We start from the raw sequence: 16,710 nt of genomic DNA, 5'->3' as shown, positions 1-16,710 counted from the left end.
CATCCTCATTTTACGGTTATGTGAGCCTTCTTGGAGTATTACTTGGAATGTGTTTGTTTTATTGGCATTGTACTCACTGAGACTGTTCCACGCCTCTGATGGGAACCCCTAAACAGAGGAGGGAGCCCTAGATTTGGGATTCAAGAATGGATTGGATGGGGCATTTATTCAAAATTGCGCCCCACCCAAATCAAAGGGGGTGGGCCAGGGGAAAAGGAAACCCCAGGAGGATCTTTCTTCTGAAGTGCATCTCTTTAATAAATGGTTTCATTTACATTCTAAAGGGTTCCCAGGGAGCCGTTTTATTGAGTGGATAAAATAACAGTATATAGTGATGGAAAATAATGCATCAGATTATCCAGCTGTTTCCTCATTTTCCTTCCCTCTCTCTCCCCCACCCTCATTCGAAAAGCCCCCGAGCTTTGAGCTTCTGTGCCTCAGTTGTTGACTTAGTCTGTGTCCCTTTCTAATTAGTTTTCTCCCAATAAAGTTGCTTTTAAGACAAAGACGTAGAATGTGTCCATAAAGAAAAACCCATAAACTAATCAAGCTGTTTCCTTTACAAACTACAAAGAGGTATTTGCATATTTATTTCTGGTTTAAACTGTTGGCAAGGAGCGCCAGTACCGCAGAGGAGGGAAATCATAAACGTTACCTAAATACCCACCCCCGCAATGCCTGTAAAAGCGTGGAGTTTTGGACTAACCAACAGATTGGCTGACTGACCTTTCGCAAGTGGCTTTATCCATATCTCTCTCCCTGTCGCTCTGACAGCTCCCATCTGCAACATGGCGCTAATCCACTCCGTCCTAATCTAAATGTCTGCCAGTCTGTCTATTCTAATCCTTTTTAACCTGGATTAATCAATCAGTTTTGCTGGGGCTATTTGTTCCACGTGGCATTTTCCTCGTTCTGTCCAAGTAATGATTAGGTTCTTTGCACATGTTTCGGACAGCCCTCTAAAGCCAAAGAATATAAAGGCGTGCCCTTTAGCAGCAGTACAGTGGTACCTCAGGTTACATTCGCTTCAGGTTACATACGCTTCAGGTTACAGACTCTGCTAACCCAGAAATAGTGCTTCAGGTTAAGAACTTTGCTTCAGGCTAAGAACAGAAATCGTGCTCCGGTGGCGCAGCAGCAGCAGGACGCCCCATTAGCTAAAGTGGTGCTTCAGGTTAAGAACAGTTTCAGGGTAAGAACAGACCTCTGGAACGAATTAAGTACTTAACCCGAGGTACCACTGTACACACACACACACACACACACACACAATTAAAAATACAGTAAAATGGCTACTAAACGACTAAACAACAACAAAATGGCTACATACAAATTCAATACAACAGAACACAAATCACAAAGCAATATATAGCGTAACAACTGCTATCGTGCATACAGTGGTACCTTGGTTCTCAAATGCCTTGGTACTCAAACACCTTGTTTCCCAAACACCAAAAATCCGGAAGTAAGTGTTCCGGTTTTCGAACGCTTTTCGGAAGCCAAATGTCTGATTCAGCTGTCAGCTATTGTTTCTGGGGCGCCTGCATCAGTCAGAAGCTGCGCCTTGGTTTTTGAACATTTCAGAAGTCAAATGGACTTCCGGAACGGATTAAGTTTGGTGCTTTTGTTTTTTGCTATTTATTTTGCATTTTTGTGGCTTTTTTGGTTGCCGTATTTTTTGCACCATAACACTCACTTTTTTCCTCCTAGAAAGTAAGGGGAAATGTCTGTGCGTGTTATGGAGCGAATGCCTACGGGTGGCGGGGGGGATCTGCTGCAGTCGTGAGCAGAGGATCCATGGTTCCCCTTCCTTCCCTCCTCCGTGGCTCGCTTTGAAACAGCAAAGCGGGAGAAGAGCCGCTGAGAGGGGAGGAGAGAGGAACAGAGAGCCTGCTTGCTTTAAAGGAGCAAAGCGGGAGAGGAGAGGAGCCGCTTACATGAGTGTAAGCGGCTCCTGTCCGGTTGGCTCCTTTAAAGCAAGCAGGCTCTCTGTCCATCTCTCCTCCCCACTCAGCTCGCTAAATAGCATTATTAGCAGCATCCTTCTCCACCCACCCCATGCGTGCTCCTTGTCCCTTGAGTGCTTTTCCTTCCCTCCCCACTTAAAACGTGGTTACAAAGCACAGATCCACATGGATCCTCAGGATTTTTGCACTGGGTCACCCCAAATTCACCATCAGATCACATAGCATGTCCATGGCTACATCTTGCACCAAAAAAATCACGCACCCACTGTTGCCTGGGGTCGCAGTGGTGCAAAAACGTGGTTACAAAGCATGGATCCTCAGGATTTTTGCATTGGGCTACTCCAAACTCACTGTCAGATCACATGTCTGTGGCCACAGCATGAACCACAAAAATCATACATCCAGTGTTTCGTTTAGAATATTTTTTTTCTTGTTTTCCTCCTCTAAAAACTACGTGCGTGTTATGGTCTGGTGCGTGTTATAGAGAGAAAAATACAGTAATTTGTTTTTGTGACTGTGTAGAACCTAGTTCAGCTACTGATTGATTGTGTGACTGTGGAAATGGATAAGAGCCCCCCATCCAAACAATACTATCATCAGTGCAGGTAAGGGGGGAAAATAATTTTAATTTTTATCATCTACAATACTGTCTTATTTATTTTACAGTACGGTACATTGCTTATTGCTTTCATTTTATGGATCAACGGTCTCGTTAGATAGTAAAATTCATGTCAAATTGCTGTTTTAGGGGTTGTTTTTAAAAGTCTGGAACGGATTAATCCATTTAGCATTGCTTTCTTTGGGAAAGCGCACCTGGGTTTTGGAACGGACTTCCGGAACGGATTAAGTTTGAGAATCAAGGTACCACTGTATTTGAAAACCACACTGCAAAGGCGCTCAGATATTCATTTGAGTTAAACTGCAGTACTAAACAAAATGCAGGTGGCGCTGTGGGTTAAAGCCTCAGCACCTAGGACTTGCTGATCGAAAGGTCGGCGGTTCGAATCCCTGCGGCGGGGTGCGCTCCTGTCATTCGGTCCCAGCGCCTGCCAACCTAGCAGTTCGAAAGCACCCCTGGGTGCAAGTAGATAAATAGGGACCGCTTACTAGCGGGAAGGTAAACGGTGTTTCCGTGTGCGGCTCTGGCTCGCCAGAGCAGCGATGTCACGCTGGCCACGTGACCCGGAAGTGTCTGCGGACAGCGCTGGCTCCTGGCCTATAGAGTGAGATGAGCGCACAACCCTAGAGTCTGGCAAGACTGGCCCGTATGGGCAGGGGTACCTTTACCTTTACCTTTACTAAACAAAAGAAGCTTCAGAGATCTTTTTTTTAAAAAGATTAAGCCTTTTTTTGAAGTTTGAAGAAATGCATGCTGTTATATTTTAATGAGGTATTTGCACTAGTAATGTCAAGGCTGGACGCTGCCATTAGGCTGGAGGATGCAGGATGCCTGAGGCTACAGCAATAGTGAGGTACCATTCAAGCACAGCCAGCTGTCAATTATTTAGTTTATTATTACATTCTCTACCTTGGGTGGGAGACACCATGTGGCTTTTCTGCCTTAGGCACCAACATTTCTTGGTCTGATTGTGAAGTTGTTGTTCTTTCTTTCTTTTTCTTTTTTTTAAGAAAAGGCGGATACTGACAGCCAGTTATATTTTCCGCCCTGGAGCATGAGAGAAAAGGGGAAGTCAAGGCAGCCTGAGTTGCTAAATATGTACTTACTCCTAAAAGTGGGCTCAACCCATGACTGGGTGGGTGTGTGCTCTGAACTCTCTCTAAAGCAGCAGCAACAACAACTTTTTTACATCTCTCTTCCCTCTGTGAGTCCTCAAGATCAAATCCCTCCGCAAAGCGTAGATGCTGTTACTAGTGGTTCTGAACCTGCTCAGCGCGACGATGCCAGCTCCCAGGGCTGAAATTTCATGACGAGAAAAACTCTGTAGATTTCAGGGGCTTTTAAAATACGTATATTACTCACACAGCAGTCCAATGATAGAGAAATAGTTGCCCACTTTCTGCCCTAGGCAATCAGAAGGCGTATTTAAACTGCATTGGCCATCGTTACTTTGAGTCATAGATGGATGCATTTGTTTGTTATACAGTGGTACCTCAGGTTAAGAACTTAATTCGTTCTGGAGGTCTGTTCTTAACCTGAAACTGTTCTTAACCTGAAGCACCACTTTAGTTAATGGGGTCTCCTGCTGCCGCTGTGCCGCCGCTGCACGATTTCTGTTCTCATCCTGAAGCAAAGTTCTTATCCTGAGGTAATATTTCTGGGTTAGCGGAGTCTGTAACCTGAAGTGTATGTAACCTGAAGCGTATGCAACCCAAGGTACCACTGTAGATAGATAGATAGATAGATAGATTTTTTAACATATCAGTTCCAACAATCATTTAACATAACTTCTTATCTTATACAATATTTTAGACTTCCATCAACAACCTCTGAGGATTTTCCGTTCTTTATCACTTGTTCTACATTTCTTAATTTCTCTATTACTTTTAATTGCCCTTAACTAATCATTCTTTTCAAAGTCTTCCTTGCAATATTTCACAAAATCCTCCTTACAGAACTTCTTGCAGTCCTACTAGCGTAATCTGTTTATTACAATTGCTTTTCAAATAGTTCAAATATTTACTCCAGTCCTCTAAGAATCTCTGATCCCGCAGGTTTCGAATCCTTCCTGTTAATTTATCTAATTCTGCATAGTCCATTAATTTCATTAGCCATTCTTCTTTCATCGGTAATTCTTCTTGCTTCCATTTTTGTGCCGCATTCGTTTCTTTCATTAGGTCATTAGGTCAGCACTGTTCTCCCTAGTTGCTATCTTTCAAAACTGCACGATCCAGGGTTCTAAATCATGGCGTAGGGACACAGCCTGTAAGTACAGAGCAGGCTCTCAAAATATGGGTGGTTCAGGAGGTACAGGCCCTCTAGGATTGTGTCATCAGGCATGCCTTGATCTCTTCCTTCACAGGACGATGGTGGCATGGAGGACAACACTTGCAGGCAGCTAATAAGAAGCAGAGAAACATAGAATTCGATAGTTGGAAGGCACCCCAAGGATCATCTAGTCCAACCCCCCGAAATGCAGGAATATTCAGTTGTCCCATACACGGGTATCAAACCTGCGACCTTGGCATTATTAGCACCACACTCAAATCAGCTGAGCTAAAGAAAGGGCTATCCTGACTAGGACTGGATTTAGGTTTGATGAGGCCCTAAGCTACTGAAGGGAATGGGGCCCTTTATATGTCCAGCTGTCCTTTGTCAACAACAAATTGTCGCTGTTGTCTGTGTTGAATATATGCTATATGGTAATTTATGGACCTAATAGGTATCTAAAGGCATTTGCACATGCAGAATGTAGGCACCCTATATATAGAAATGAGCAAACCAGTGATATTTTAGGGAGCAGGCTAGCAGGCAGGGCCCATTACTTACATCATAGGAGCCTACACAACACAAAACACTGTTGCTGTATGTAGGTTTTATTTTATTTGTTTTTTATCTTATATTTGGGAAATGTTTTTTTCCTTTAAATTTTTTAAATTAATATAAGCTTGTTTAGCTTATACTGTAACTAAATGAGTCATAACACTGGTTGGTCTCTGTGAGAACGGAATGCCAGTCAAATGTACCATTAGCTCCATCCAGCAAGTTCTTAGGTTCTTTCTGTCTTAAGACCCATGTAATTGTCAGTTTTGAGTAATTATATGCAGGCCAGTATTTGTCAGTCTTGCGAGATTTCATTTTTATTGGCATTGTAACTTTTCGTTAGCTTCCCTGGGAATCTGTAGAAAGGTGGGAGTTAAAAGTAATAAACTTCTTTTTAAAAAAATTAAAGGTTTGAGCAAGCCCTGGGGCCTCATTTGGCAGTGGGGCTTGTCTGTCTTGTACATTCATCTTTGTAGATTAATATTAACTTAGTTTAAGATTCCCACTGCACCCCCAGCTAGGTAACTGGCTTTACACAATGTCTTTAGCCTTACATCTTGCACTCACACGTAGACTACAGTGGTGCCCCGCAAGACGAATGCCTCGCAAGATGAAAAACTCGCTAGACGAAAGGGTTTTCCGTTTTTTGAGTCGTTCCGCAAGACGAATTTCCCTATGGGCTTGCTTCACAAGACGAAACGTCTTGCGAGTTCTTGCGAGTTTGTTTCCTTTTTCTTAAAGCCGCTAAGCCGCTAATAGCCGCTAAGCCGCTAATAGCCGTGCTTCACAAGACGAAAAAACCGCAAGACGAAGAGACTCGCGGAACGGATTAATTTCGTCTTGCGAGGCACCACTGTATACATTTCAGACTGCTGCTGATGGAGGACTGACTGCTATATCACATTTCATTGCTTGTTCAAATACCGGTACATCCTGCTTCATGCTGTGACTTCTCTTCCTCCCAAGCCCTGTATGGCGTGGAAATATGCGTCTTCCTTTATGCTAACTCCTGGATGCAATCTCCATGTGGGTTGTACGTGCTAGAGCACTTGAGCACCCTCCACAATCCACAAACTGCCTCAGTGTTGTTCTGCCAACTCATAATTTAAGCGCCGGCATATATTTTAGAATCCTGCCCTCAAAGCTCACTGCTCTGTTTCTATTTTCCTGCCATGTTTCTTGTGTTATATGTAAGACACTTGCATATTTGAGCTTAGTTTAAAAGTGTGAAACATATCTCAAGGCTCTGGAGAAAAGTAGAGGGAAACTGCATAAAGGTGGGGGTTTTTCTCTAGAAAAGGGAGCAAGACACTGTTCTCTGACTACAGTGGTGCAATCCAAATAACATCCTGTTGCAACAGGAAGGTCACATTCATGTGGACAGCAGACACTTGGCTATCCTAAACTTGCAACCCAAGGATTGTGGAGTACGTAGGTAAGGTGGAGCTGGGAAAATCCTTTGTTGCGAAGAATGCCTACCGAATGTTTCGCTCTATAGGACACACCAGACGATAAGACGCACCTAGTTTTGGGGGGGGGGGGGGGGAGGAAACAAGAAAAAAAAAAATTCTGAATCCCAGAAGCCAGAACAGCAAGAGGGATCTGGGATAGCCTCTTGCTGTCCTGGCTTCTGGGATAGCCGCTGAAGCCTCTCCCGGGCTGCGGGATGAAGGCTCCCCCTACCCGGAAGAGGCTGCGCTCTGTACCTTCCCCCATCTCCGGCAAGAACTGTGTGCTCTTTAAACGGAGTGCGGCTCTTGGGGGCTTTTCTGGGAGGTGGGGGAAGGGACAGAGTCGCGCGCTCTGTCCCTTCCCCCCACTTCCCACAAGAGCTGCATGAAGCCTCCGCAGGACAGCAGGGAGCCTTTGTCTCGCTGCCCTACGGAGGCTTTGCGGGGGCTATCCAAAAGCCAGAATAGCTAGAGGGAGCACTGCGCAGCGCTCTCTCTAGCTGGTCTAACTTTGCTGCGCAGCACTCCCTCTCCCTGTTCTGGCTTCTGGCTTAGCCGCGCAGCCTGCATTCGCTCCATAAGACGCACACACATTTTCCCTTACTTTTTAGGAGGGAAAAGGTGCGTCTTATAGAGCGAAACATACGGTACTTGATCCGCTCATCACCCCCCCCCCAATCTCCCTACAGTGAAAGGATGGTGGAAACTTGTTTTCCATCATTCAGTCTTCATCCTATCTTTCACCCTGGAAGGCCTGACAAAGAGCGTAGCTGGAATATTGATGGCATGCTATCACAATACAATTCCCGCCTCCCCCCCACTCTCCAGTGATTGTACTTGGCTAGAAAGATGCAATAGAGAAAAGTGGCCTTGACACCAATCTCCATCAATTGTCAACTCTGACGTCATGACACAGACCTGGAGATGCTGTACAATGAAGGCTACAGGGCAAAAGCACTAGTAGTGAAACTTAAAATAGAACTAGGATGTATTCAATGCTGGCTTTTTTCTATTCGGGAACAAGATGGCTTTCTGGATTTAATGCAAACCCACAGTGCTTTCTTTTATATTGCTGTTTTGTGACATGCTTATTGGGGTGTTCTCCTTAGAGCATCGTGCAAGAAACCAGAGCAACTGCTGAAATAAGCTTTAAGGGTCCAATTTCTAGTAGCAATGATCAGCCTTGAACACAATGGGCAAAATAAATGGTTCCAATGCCCCACAGCTCCAGGACCAGAGTTATTTTTAGGTTCTCATCGGCAAATTTCTCATCGGTTTACCTATTACATGTGCCTGATCATACACATGTGATAGGTAAGTGTGATGGGATGATGAGCTGCTTGTGCGTGAAATCCTAGTCCCTCAGAGTTTGGCTAAGTCCGCAAACCTCTGCCTACGACGGAGCCCCTCAAGCATGGCTCCGTCAGTCGCTAGCAGAGTCCGACAGTGGGCGCTTACGGAATCTCTTCCAGCATAAAAGCTCCTTAACGGAAACACGTCTTCTGGACTCTCTGCGCGACAGTTTCCGGCGAGGAGTGGGTGTCCCTATAGGAGGTCCTGAAACCTCCCCACTATTTTCGCTGGAAGTGTCCCTGAGCCATCCCTCCGACTCACTTTCCCTTGGAGCTCCTTCTCTCCCCCTGCTGGTTCCCTCTTCAGCTGCTAAGTCTCTCTCAACCTCTGTGAGCCCTTCCACCTCCTGTCCTTCCGATGGCAGTTCCCTGACAGTAAGGAAGTAAAATACAGTGGTACCTCGGGTTACATACGCTTCATGTTACATACGCTACAGACTCCGCTAATCCAGAAATAGTACCTCAGGTTAAGAACTTTAGTTCAGGGTAAGAACAGAAATTGTGCTCCGGCAGCACAGTGGTAGCAGGAGGCCCCATTAGTTAAAGTGGTGCTTCAAGTTAAGAAAAGTTTCAGGTTAAGAACGGACCTCCGGAACGAATTAAGTACTGGAAGACCGGACAAAAGCTAGAACGTTGGCAGTGGCAAAGTTTTTATCGGTGGTTGCAAATGAGCCCTATATTCTAAACGAAATGCTTGATTAACCTGGAGGTAGGCTGTATGAACTGTGTATTGATTTGTAATGTTTTGTTGGGTCTCTGGACCGTAATAAAGATTGTTTGTTAAGTACTTAACCTGAGGTGCCACTGTACATATGCAAAGCATGAGTTGCTACTTTGGGGTGGATCAAGAATGCTCGTGCTCCTTTAATGGTACTGCTGCAGAATTTGAACTTCTCATTGTTCTGTAGTAAGGGTGCTTTCAGATGGTGGTGCTATCTCACAAATGTGTCATCTGGATCTGACTTTTCTGTGCATGCAGATTCAACCTAATGTTTTTCATAGCTATACCACTGATTCTCACCCATATCTCAGTCCTTTGTGACATGTTTCGCTGCTGTGTGTTCTAGACCCTCCCCCAGCCTCTACTACCCAATTAGCTACTGGGCCGCAATAACTCAAGGACCTGCTCTCCCTGTATAAACCTTCCCAAACTCTGCATTCATCCTCTGAGGCCCTTCTCTGTGTGTCTTCTCCAGAAGTTGGCAACATGAAAACGGGCCTTTTCTGTAGTGGCTCCCCATTTGTGGCATGCTCTCCCCAGGGAGGTTCACCTGGTGCCTTCTGTGAGCCAGTGTGGTGTAGTGGTTAAGAGCGGTAGTCTCGTAATCTGGGGAACCGGGTTCGCTTCCCCGCTCCTCCACATGCAGCTGCTGGGTGACCTTGGGCCAGTCACACTTCTCTGAAGTCTCTCAGCCTCACTCACCTCACAGAGTGTTTGTTGTGGGGGAGGAAGGAGAAGGAGAATGTGAGCCGCTTTGAGACTCCTTAAAGGGAGTGAAAGGCGGGATATCAAATCCAAACTCTTCTTCTTTATGTATTTTTAGGTGCCGAGCAAAAATGTTCTTCTTCAACCAGGCCTTGGGCTTATTAAGATTCTACGTCTTTTAAATGTGTCTGTGGAAAGGGGGGTATTGTTTTGCTGTTTTGTTTTAATTATATCCAGTACAGAGGTACCTTGTGTTAAGTACATAATTCATTCTGGAGGTCCGTTCTTATCCTGAAACTGTTCTTAACCTGAAGCACCACTTTAGCTAATGGGGCCTCCCGCTGCTGCCGCGCCACCAGGGCACGATTTCTGTTCTTATCCTGAAGCAAAGTTCTTAACCCGAGGTACTATTTCTGGTTTAGCGGAGTCTGTAACCTGAAGCGTATGTAACCTGAAGTGTATGTAACCCGAGGTACCACTGTACTTGTTTCTAGCATGTATTTTATTATTTGAAATGCCCTGAGATCTTATGATGGTGAGATATATATATATAAAATAAGAAAACCTCTTCCTACTCTGAGCAGCTGCATAGGTATTTATACACATTTAACCTTAAAAAACCCTACATAAAGCATAATAATAATAATAATAATATTTAAAGTCAGCAAATGTTAGCTGTCCTTAGTTATGAAGTTTCACAACAGGCCCAATGGAGACTTATGTTTTGGGGGTGGGTGCAGAGGGAGGCAACATCCATTTCCATTTGTTTTTTAATACTAATACAGAGTTATTTTGCAATACTGATTTATTTATTTTTAGATACTGAAATCATTATACAGAGAAATTACACAAGACCCATATAAAGTTCCAAAGTATGTACACTGTATGCGTTGAGGCTTTGAATGAATGGCTCCTCTCACCTGAAATTGCACTGTGTGCATACAAATGACACACATGACAAACTGTTCACCCCCCCCCCCCAAAAAAAAGTGCTAACAAATTTCCACTGCAGATGCATAAAGGATTATTTTCACTTAAGGGATTTTCCAGGGTAAGAGAAAATCCGGATTTAATGTAAAAAGTAGAGGCTCGCATTTTGATGACGACAGCCCCCTGCAGATGGTGCAAAAACATGTGTGCAAGAGTAGCACCAATTCCATAATAAACCTCCATCTGGAAGCACCTTAATTCAGCTCAGAGGCTACGGTACAAAACCCCTGCAGGGTGCTGTTGTTCTATCACAAAATGCTTACCAATGCCATTTGCCTCTGATTCTCTCCTTCCCCTACCAAAACCGCTTGGCCTATTGCACTCACGAAGTTTTCCTAAGCAAGCATTATGTCTGGACTTCTACCTACAACTCTGAAAACATATGTAATATAGTAATATTGTACTACATATATAATATTATTGTAATAATTCCTATATGAGCTAAAGAATGTTTGCATCCCTGACCCTGTCCTTGTAGTACCTTTGTAAGAAAAGGCCCAAGGACTGGGTGCAAATTTCAGGCCCCTCTTTTCTTCTCAGTTGGAGTGTACTGCTTGTCAATGGCAATGTGTCACGGGGGGGGGGGGCATGCCCATTATAAATCTTGGGTATATACTCATTCATATCTGTCAACCGTCCCTTATTTGGCGGGAAACGCCCTTATCCCAGCGCCGTCTCCCACTGCTGTCCCTTATTGCTGATGTCCCAAGTTTCATGCTTGCCCAGCTTGGGAGGGAAGCAGCGGCTCAGGGTCCTTGCGCACTGGTGCTGTCGTCCTGGCGTGAGGAGTTCCATCGGCCCTTCCCCGCCCGAGGGGGGGGGGGAGGGAGACTCTCGCCCACGCTGCCCGCGAGCCCGGAGGTGGCAGCGGTGGTGGCAGCTGAGGAGGCGGCCTGAGGGAGGAGGAAGAGGAGGGGATGGGGAGGGACGCAGAAGGGCGGTGCTTCAGCGGCCGCTGCCGAGCTGCAACTGCCTCATGCCGGATTGACAGCATCTGTCAATCCTACCAATGTACGCAACTCTTTACAACAGCAAAATCCCTTATTTTGTCTGCTGGTCCCTTATTTTCAAATCTGTAAGTTGACAGCTATGTACTCATTCCATCTTTTCTCCAGTTATGCTACTACAAAGCCTTTTCCCACTCCTATTGCTTATTAAACACCAATTATTGCTGTTAACATGCCCCTTATTTATTTTTATGCACCTGGTGTTTTGTGAGCATATCTGCAATGAATGCCAGACATGTTTAACCGGAATATTTTGGGACTATACATAGGTTTACGTGGGGGTGGGGGTGTGTAGTAAGGAGGTACTGTGCACTGCAGTTTCAACTACACAAAACGTTTCGAAATTTCAATGGATTAAGAAATGAATGAAAGCAGATGGGTAGAACAAAAGGTAAAATTAAACAGGCAGTTTTACAGACACTAACATTACTGAGCTCTAGGACTATGATTAGCTCATTACTGTGAGCAGTAGGGAGTGGGAAAAAGCTGTCATAACCACTCTTCTCTTGATAAGGAACCTACATCTTTCTTTCTTTCTAAATCATGGAACTGTGGACTAATAAAAATAATATCTCCTCTCGGTCTCCTTTCTTTCAGGCTAAACATACCTAGCTCCTTCAGCCACTTCTCATAAGGCTTGGTTTCCAGAACCTTGATCATCTTGGTTGCCCTCCTCTGCACACGTTCCAGAAGTACAAAAACTCTTGCAGGTGGGTGGGAACTCAAACACATCCCAATGAGGTGCTGAGTAGCCACAAAATGAGGACTCACTGTTGAGAAGATTGAAACAAAAGGGGTATTGAGAACCACCTCACTGTTTGGATAGGTCATTTTTTAAACTCACACTGAGGAGTTCTTCAGTCCTGTTGCTGTGCTGCTGGCTTAGTGAATTGGGCTTGTGAATTGTCTCTGCCAGACAAACCGTGAGCCCTAAACCCAAGAACAAACCTTGGTTACAAACCACGAGCCCAGGTTTGGATGACATGCTAAGCCCAAACCATGTGTGCTTTGTTTGTATGTGCTATATTTTGCTTTTAAAAAAGAATTATGGGTTGTTTTTGAAAATGAAAACCTATATATGGATAATTTTTTTTCTATTAGTTTGCCCTAGAATTCCAATTCCCTATAAGTTGCTCAAATTGTTTGGCAATTGGGCATCTTTTATTTTTTATACCCCACATTGATCAACTAAATTATTATTATTTTCTTGTGAACCACCCTGAGATCTTTAGAGCAGGCATGTCCAACCGGTCAATTGCGATCTACCAGTCAATTGCGGGGTGTCCCTGGTTGATCGTGTGACCCTGATTGATCGCCCCCCAAAAAGAAAAAAAAAGGCAAGAAGCAAAAGAAAGCTCACCCACTTTGGGTCTTCCTCCCCAGTGGCGGAGGAACCCTTACTGGCACCCGGGGTGGCACAGTCTGAACGGAATGCCGGACATGCGCAGTCTGTATGGGCTGCCGCTTGCACGTGGTGGCCATACAGGCTGCCGCTTGCACAGCGACTGTACAGACTGCTGCACAAGTGGCAGCCTGTATGGATGCACGTATGGACGCCGCATGAGTGGTGCCCATACAGACTACGGGCGCCCTCAGCCACTCTACAGCTGGGGGGAGGCAGGGGCCATCCTGTCACCCCTCACAGAGTGCCACCCGGGGCGGCCCCCCTTCCTATGCCACTGTTCCTCCCCAAAACTTTGGTCAATCCAATGGGTAGACCACTGCCAGTTTTTTTTATAGTGGGAGTAGATCGCAGTCTCTTGGGAGTTGGACATGCCTGCTTTAGAGGAAGGGCAGTATATAAATATAATAATAATAATAATAATAATAATAATAATAATAATAATAATAATAATGGCTTAGCTCACAGCAGTGCAGCAGGAGTGCCGTGTCCACAATGTTTGGCTTACCATTACTTGTGAACCGGGTTCATGTGCCTTCAACATTAAACCACCCTGCCCCATTTTGCTTAACATCCAGTATGATGAAGAGTTCTGGAGCTTGCTCACTATTTGGGGACATTTTGGCTGGCCCTCTAAAGGTAATGTGGATTTTGAAACACACACACAGTGTTTTCCCCCCCTTAAAAAACATTTAGGGGTACTCTCATTTTCCTACTCATATTGAAATACTGCTCCTCAATGAGGCAATTATGTTTAGGGGTATGGAATAGGAACTACCCCTGCATCACTGCAGAAAAAAGCAGTGTGTGTGTGTGTGTGTGCGTGTGTATATATAGTTAATTCACGCCTCCCCCCTGCAGTTATTAAATGCACATGAGTCCAAGCTGGGAAACCCTACTTTTCTTTTAATTTAGGGGGGGGATTGGTCGTCGTCCCTGCCCTCCTCTAATACAGCATAAAAGAGAAAACTCAGTCTCTTCAGCAATGAGGAATTTAAAAAATGTCCACTAGAAGCAAATATAAAAGCAGTGCTATGCAAACCACAACCAAGGGATTCCTTGTCGCTTGCCTTTAATCTTAACCTCCTACCCTTTTCCCGCCTCATGGGCTTGATTTGTCCTGCATGAATGGAATAGGAACTACAGAAGGTGGGAATTGGCCTGAGGTGAGACGGCTATCACAAGAACACCGCCTACCTAATTGGGCCGCGTGGGCACTTAATAGAGGTGAGCGGGGCGGGGCCGGGAGGAAACGGCCCTTGCCCTTGAGAAAGAAGGCGCCGCGAGCGTCCCGCTCCGGACTGATAGGCCGAACGCGCGGTGTCGTCACGCTCAGCTTCGCGGTGCCAGTACGGCGCAGCCAATCGGGATCGGGAGAGGCGTCAGGCTGGCGCGATTCAAACTGGGAGGCGGTCGCCAACGGCCGTGCGAAGCCGTTGGGTGACTGGAGAGCGCCTGTCTCTGCGGGGCTGAGGGAACAACGGTTCCGCGACGGCAGAAGGGCATTTCCTCTCACGCCGACGCCGGTAGGTAACGGGGGTGCGAGGGTCGGTGGGGGTCTCTCTGGTCCCAGGCCGTCGGGGCTCTTAGAGGACGCTTGGCGTGGAGCGAACATCTGACAGAAAAGGAGTGAAGTGGTTGGAAAGAGCAGGGCGGGCGTCCTGTAAATAATTGAAATAGCATTATTATTATTATTATTATTGCAAATTTATTATTGTTGTTATTATTATCTATTAATAATAATAATAATAAATCTGCGTAGTTACGAAGATAACTAGCTATTGTGGGGCGAGAATGTGGAAGTTTCCAAATTTCTCCCTTCAAGTATACTTGCGTCATATATTTTACTTACTCATTTATTTTATTTATTCTGCGCCCCACTCCATAAAACCTTCCCGCCGTAGAAAGTATTGCCTTGTTTTTGGAAAAAAATATATATATCTTGCTCAGCCCCATTCACTTCTGAGGAATGGTGATGGGAGGCGAGGCTTGATGAAGGTTTCTAGCTTCATGATTTCTAAAGCGACTGAAAGCTTGCGCATCTTGATCTAAATCCCCAAAATGTATTTTATATAGTTAAGTTTTTACCTTTCTCTTCTGTACATTTTATTTTATTGGCTGGTGGCTGATGCAAATAACGTTTATTTTGATTCTTGCGCATCATTTCGTGACACTTCTGGTTTGCTTCACAAGGGTATTGCCCTGTATGGATTTTGGAATTCCTCTTAATGGGCCAACACCACTACCTTTATTTTTTCCCTAATGTCTGTATGAGTTACTAATATAAATGATAGAAGTGTCAAATAGTAACATTTTTCTTTTATTTATACAGTGCTGTTCAGGTGCATGGTGTTTTATACTCTGCAATGGGCTTCCCTGCCTTGAGGAACTTAAGGTCTAGAGTTTTACACAAGGAGGCAACAAGACGCGTCATGCCTGTTCTCAGTACGAAATGAGATCTTAAAAACAGTGCTGAAAGTCTTGGAAAAGAAAATGATTGGTTTCAGGGGAGGAATTTAAAGGAAATTAGGGAATTGGAAACACAAACACCCCTGTGTTATTCATCTTGACTTCCATGATGAAACAAAGGAAATAAATGTACGAAATAAACATTAATAAGATATTATGGGAGGAATCTGCAGGCGTTGGGAACAGGTAGGGAGAAAGGGCAGAATCCTTTTAGGAAACACAACACATTCAGTACCTTCAGATTGTGGCAATGGATGAGCAGAGATCACAGGCAGGTATGTTTTAGGACCTGAAGGCAGAAAGATAGGGTGGGCAGGCCTCCCACAGATTTTTGAATGTCTTATGTAGATTTTTTTTCAATTTTGTTGTCCTGTATGGGACAATGACAGTAAAGATTATCGTATCGAAGGTATAGATAGACAAGTGAGTAATTGCTGGATACAAGAGTAAACAGGAAGTCAGTGTAAGGAGAGGCATCATGTGAATCTTAATGAGAGAGGTGGATTTGGTTGGAGTGAGAATGGGCATTCAAAGAGGAGATTGTTATAGCCACAGCTGGAAGTGCATGAATTAAAGTTTTTGCTGAAAGTGGAGGGCCGGATTTTTGCGAAATTCTCTTTGGAGAAATGACCTTGATAGACAGAATAGCTGAGGGCAGAGAACAAAATTTCTGATGGAGCCCAATGGAGTAGAGGAAAGCTGAGGAAGAACTTCCCTCTGTGAAAAGGTTGAGTGAGCAGTAAGGTCAGGACAGAGTTGCAAGAACCAAGAGCATAAAGGTTATCGAGAAAGATCAACTATATAAAATGTAGCAGTGCACTCTAGGACAAAGAGAAGTACTGTAGAATCATTTTTATTTGGCAGCAGAATAATCACTGGCCATTTTGGTGAGGGCAGAAGTCAGATTGTATGTGTGTGTTAAAATAAGAGTAGGAAGGCTGAGTCAGCAGGAATAAGTGGTGCGCTTTCAGGAGTTCTGAGGAAAGCACAGAAGAGAAACCAGGCACTGGTTGGGGATGGCAACATGGGTCAAGGGATTCTTTACCACAAGATGTACTAATGGCTGCCAGGTTGGATGACTTTAAAAGACGATTAGATAAATTCATGAAGCATAAGGCTGTCTGTCAGTGGCTACTAGCTACACTGGCAATGTTCTTCCTCCACTAATAGAGACATTATGGCTTGGAATACCAATTTCTAGCTG

The 16,710-nt window shown here is 44.7% G+C and overlaps 1 protein-coding gene and 1 long non-coding RNA gene across 2 annotated transcripts in view; one reads left to right on the top strand and one right to left on the bottom strand.

Annotated features, from left to right (window-relative positions):
• Positions 1-3,269: 3,269 nt before the first annotated feature.
• LOC144326884 (uncharacterized) lies at positions 3,270-14,222 on the bottom strand. The gene is made up of 3 exons (XR_013391768.1): positions 14,128-14,222; positions 12,244-12,405; positions 3,270-4,984 (listed from the first exon to the last, which is right to left on the bottom strand). It is a non-coding gene; the product is annotated as an uncharacterized LOC144326884 (long non-coding RNA).
• Positions 14,223-14,426: 204 nt separating this feature from the next.
• Positions 14,427-16,710, top strand: part of RACGAP1 (Rac GTPase activating protein 1) — a 32,787-nt gene continuing 30,503 nt past the window's right edge. Inside the window, exon 1 of the mRNA XM_028710643.2 lies at positions 14,427-14,563. The gene's annotated coding sequence lies outside the window, so the exon portion shown is untranslated. The remainder of the gene's footprint in view (positions 14,564-16,710) is intronic.

This window comes from Podarcis muralis, chromosome 2 (assembly GCF_964188315.1).
Source record: "Podarcis muralis chromosome 2, rPodMur119.hap1.1, whole genome shotgun sequence".
Lineage (NCBI taxonomy): Eukaryota > Metazoa > Chordata > Lepidosauria > Squamata > Lacertidae > Podarcis > Podarcis muralis.
Note: the sequence above shows the minus strand (reverse complement) of the source record. Positions and strands in the feature narration are given on the sequence as shown.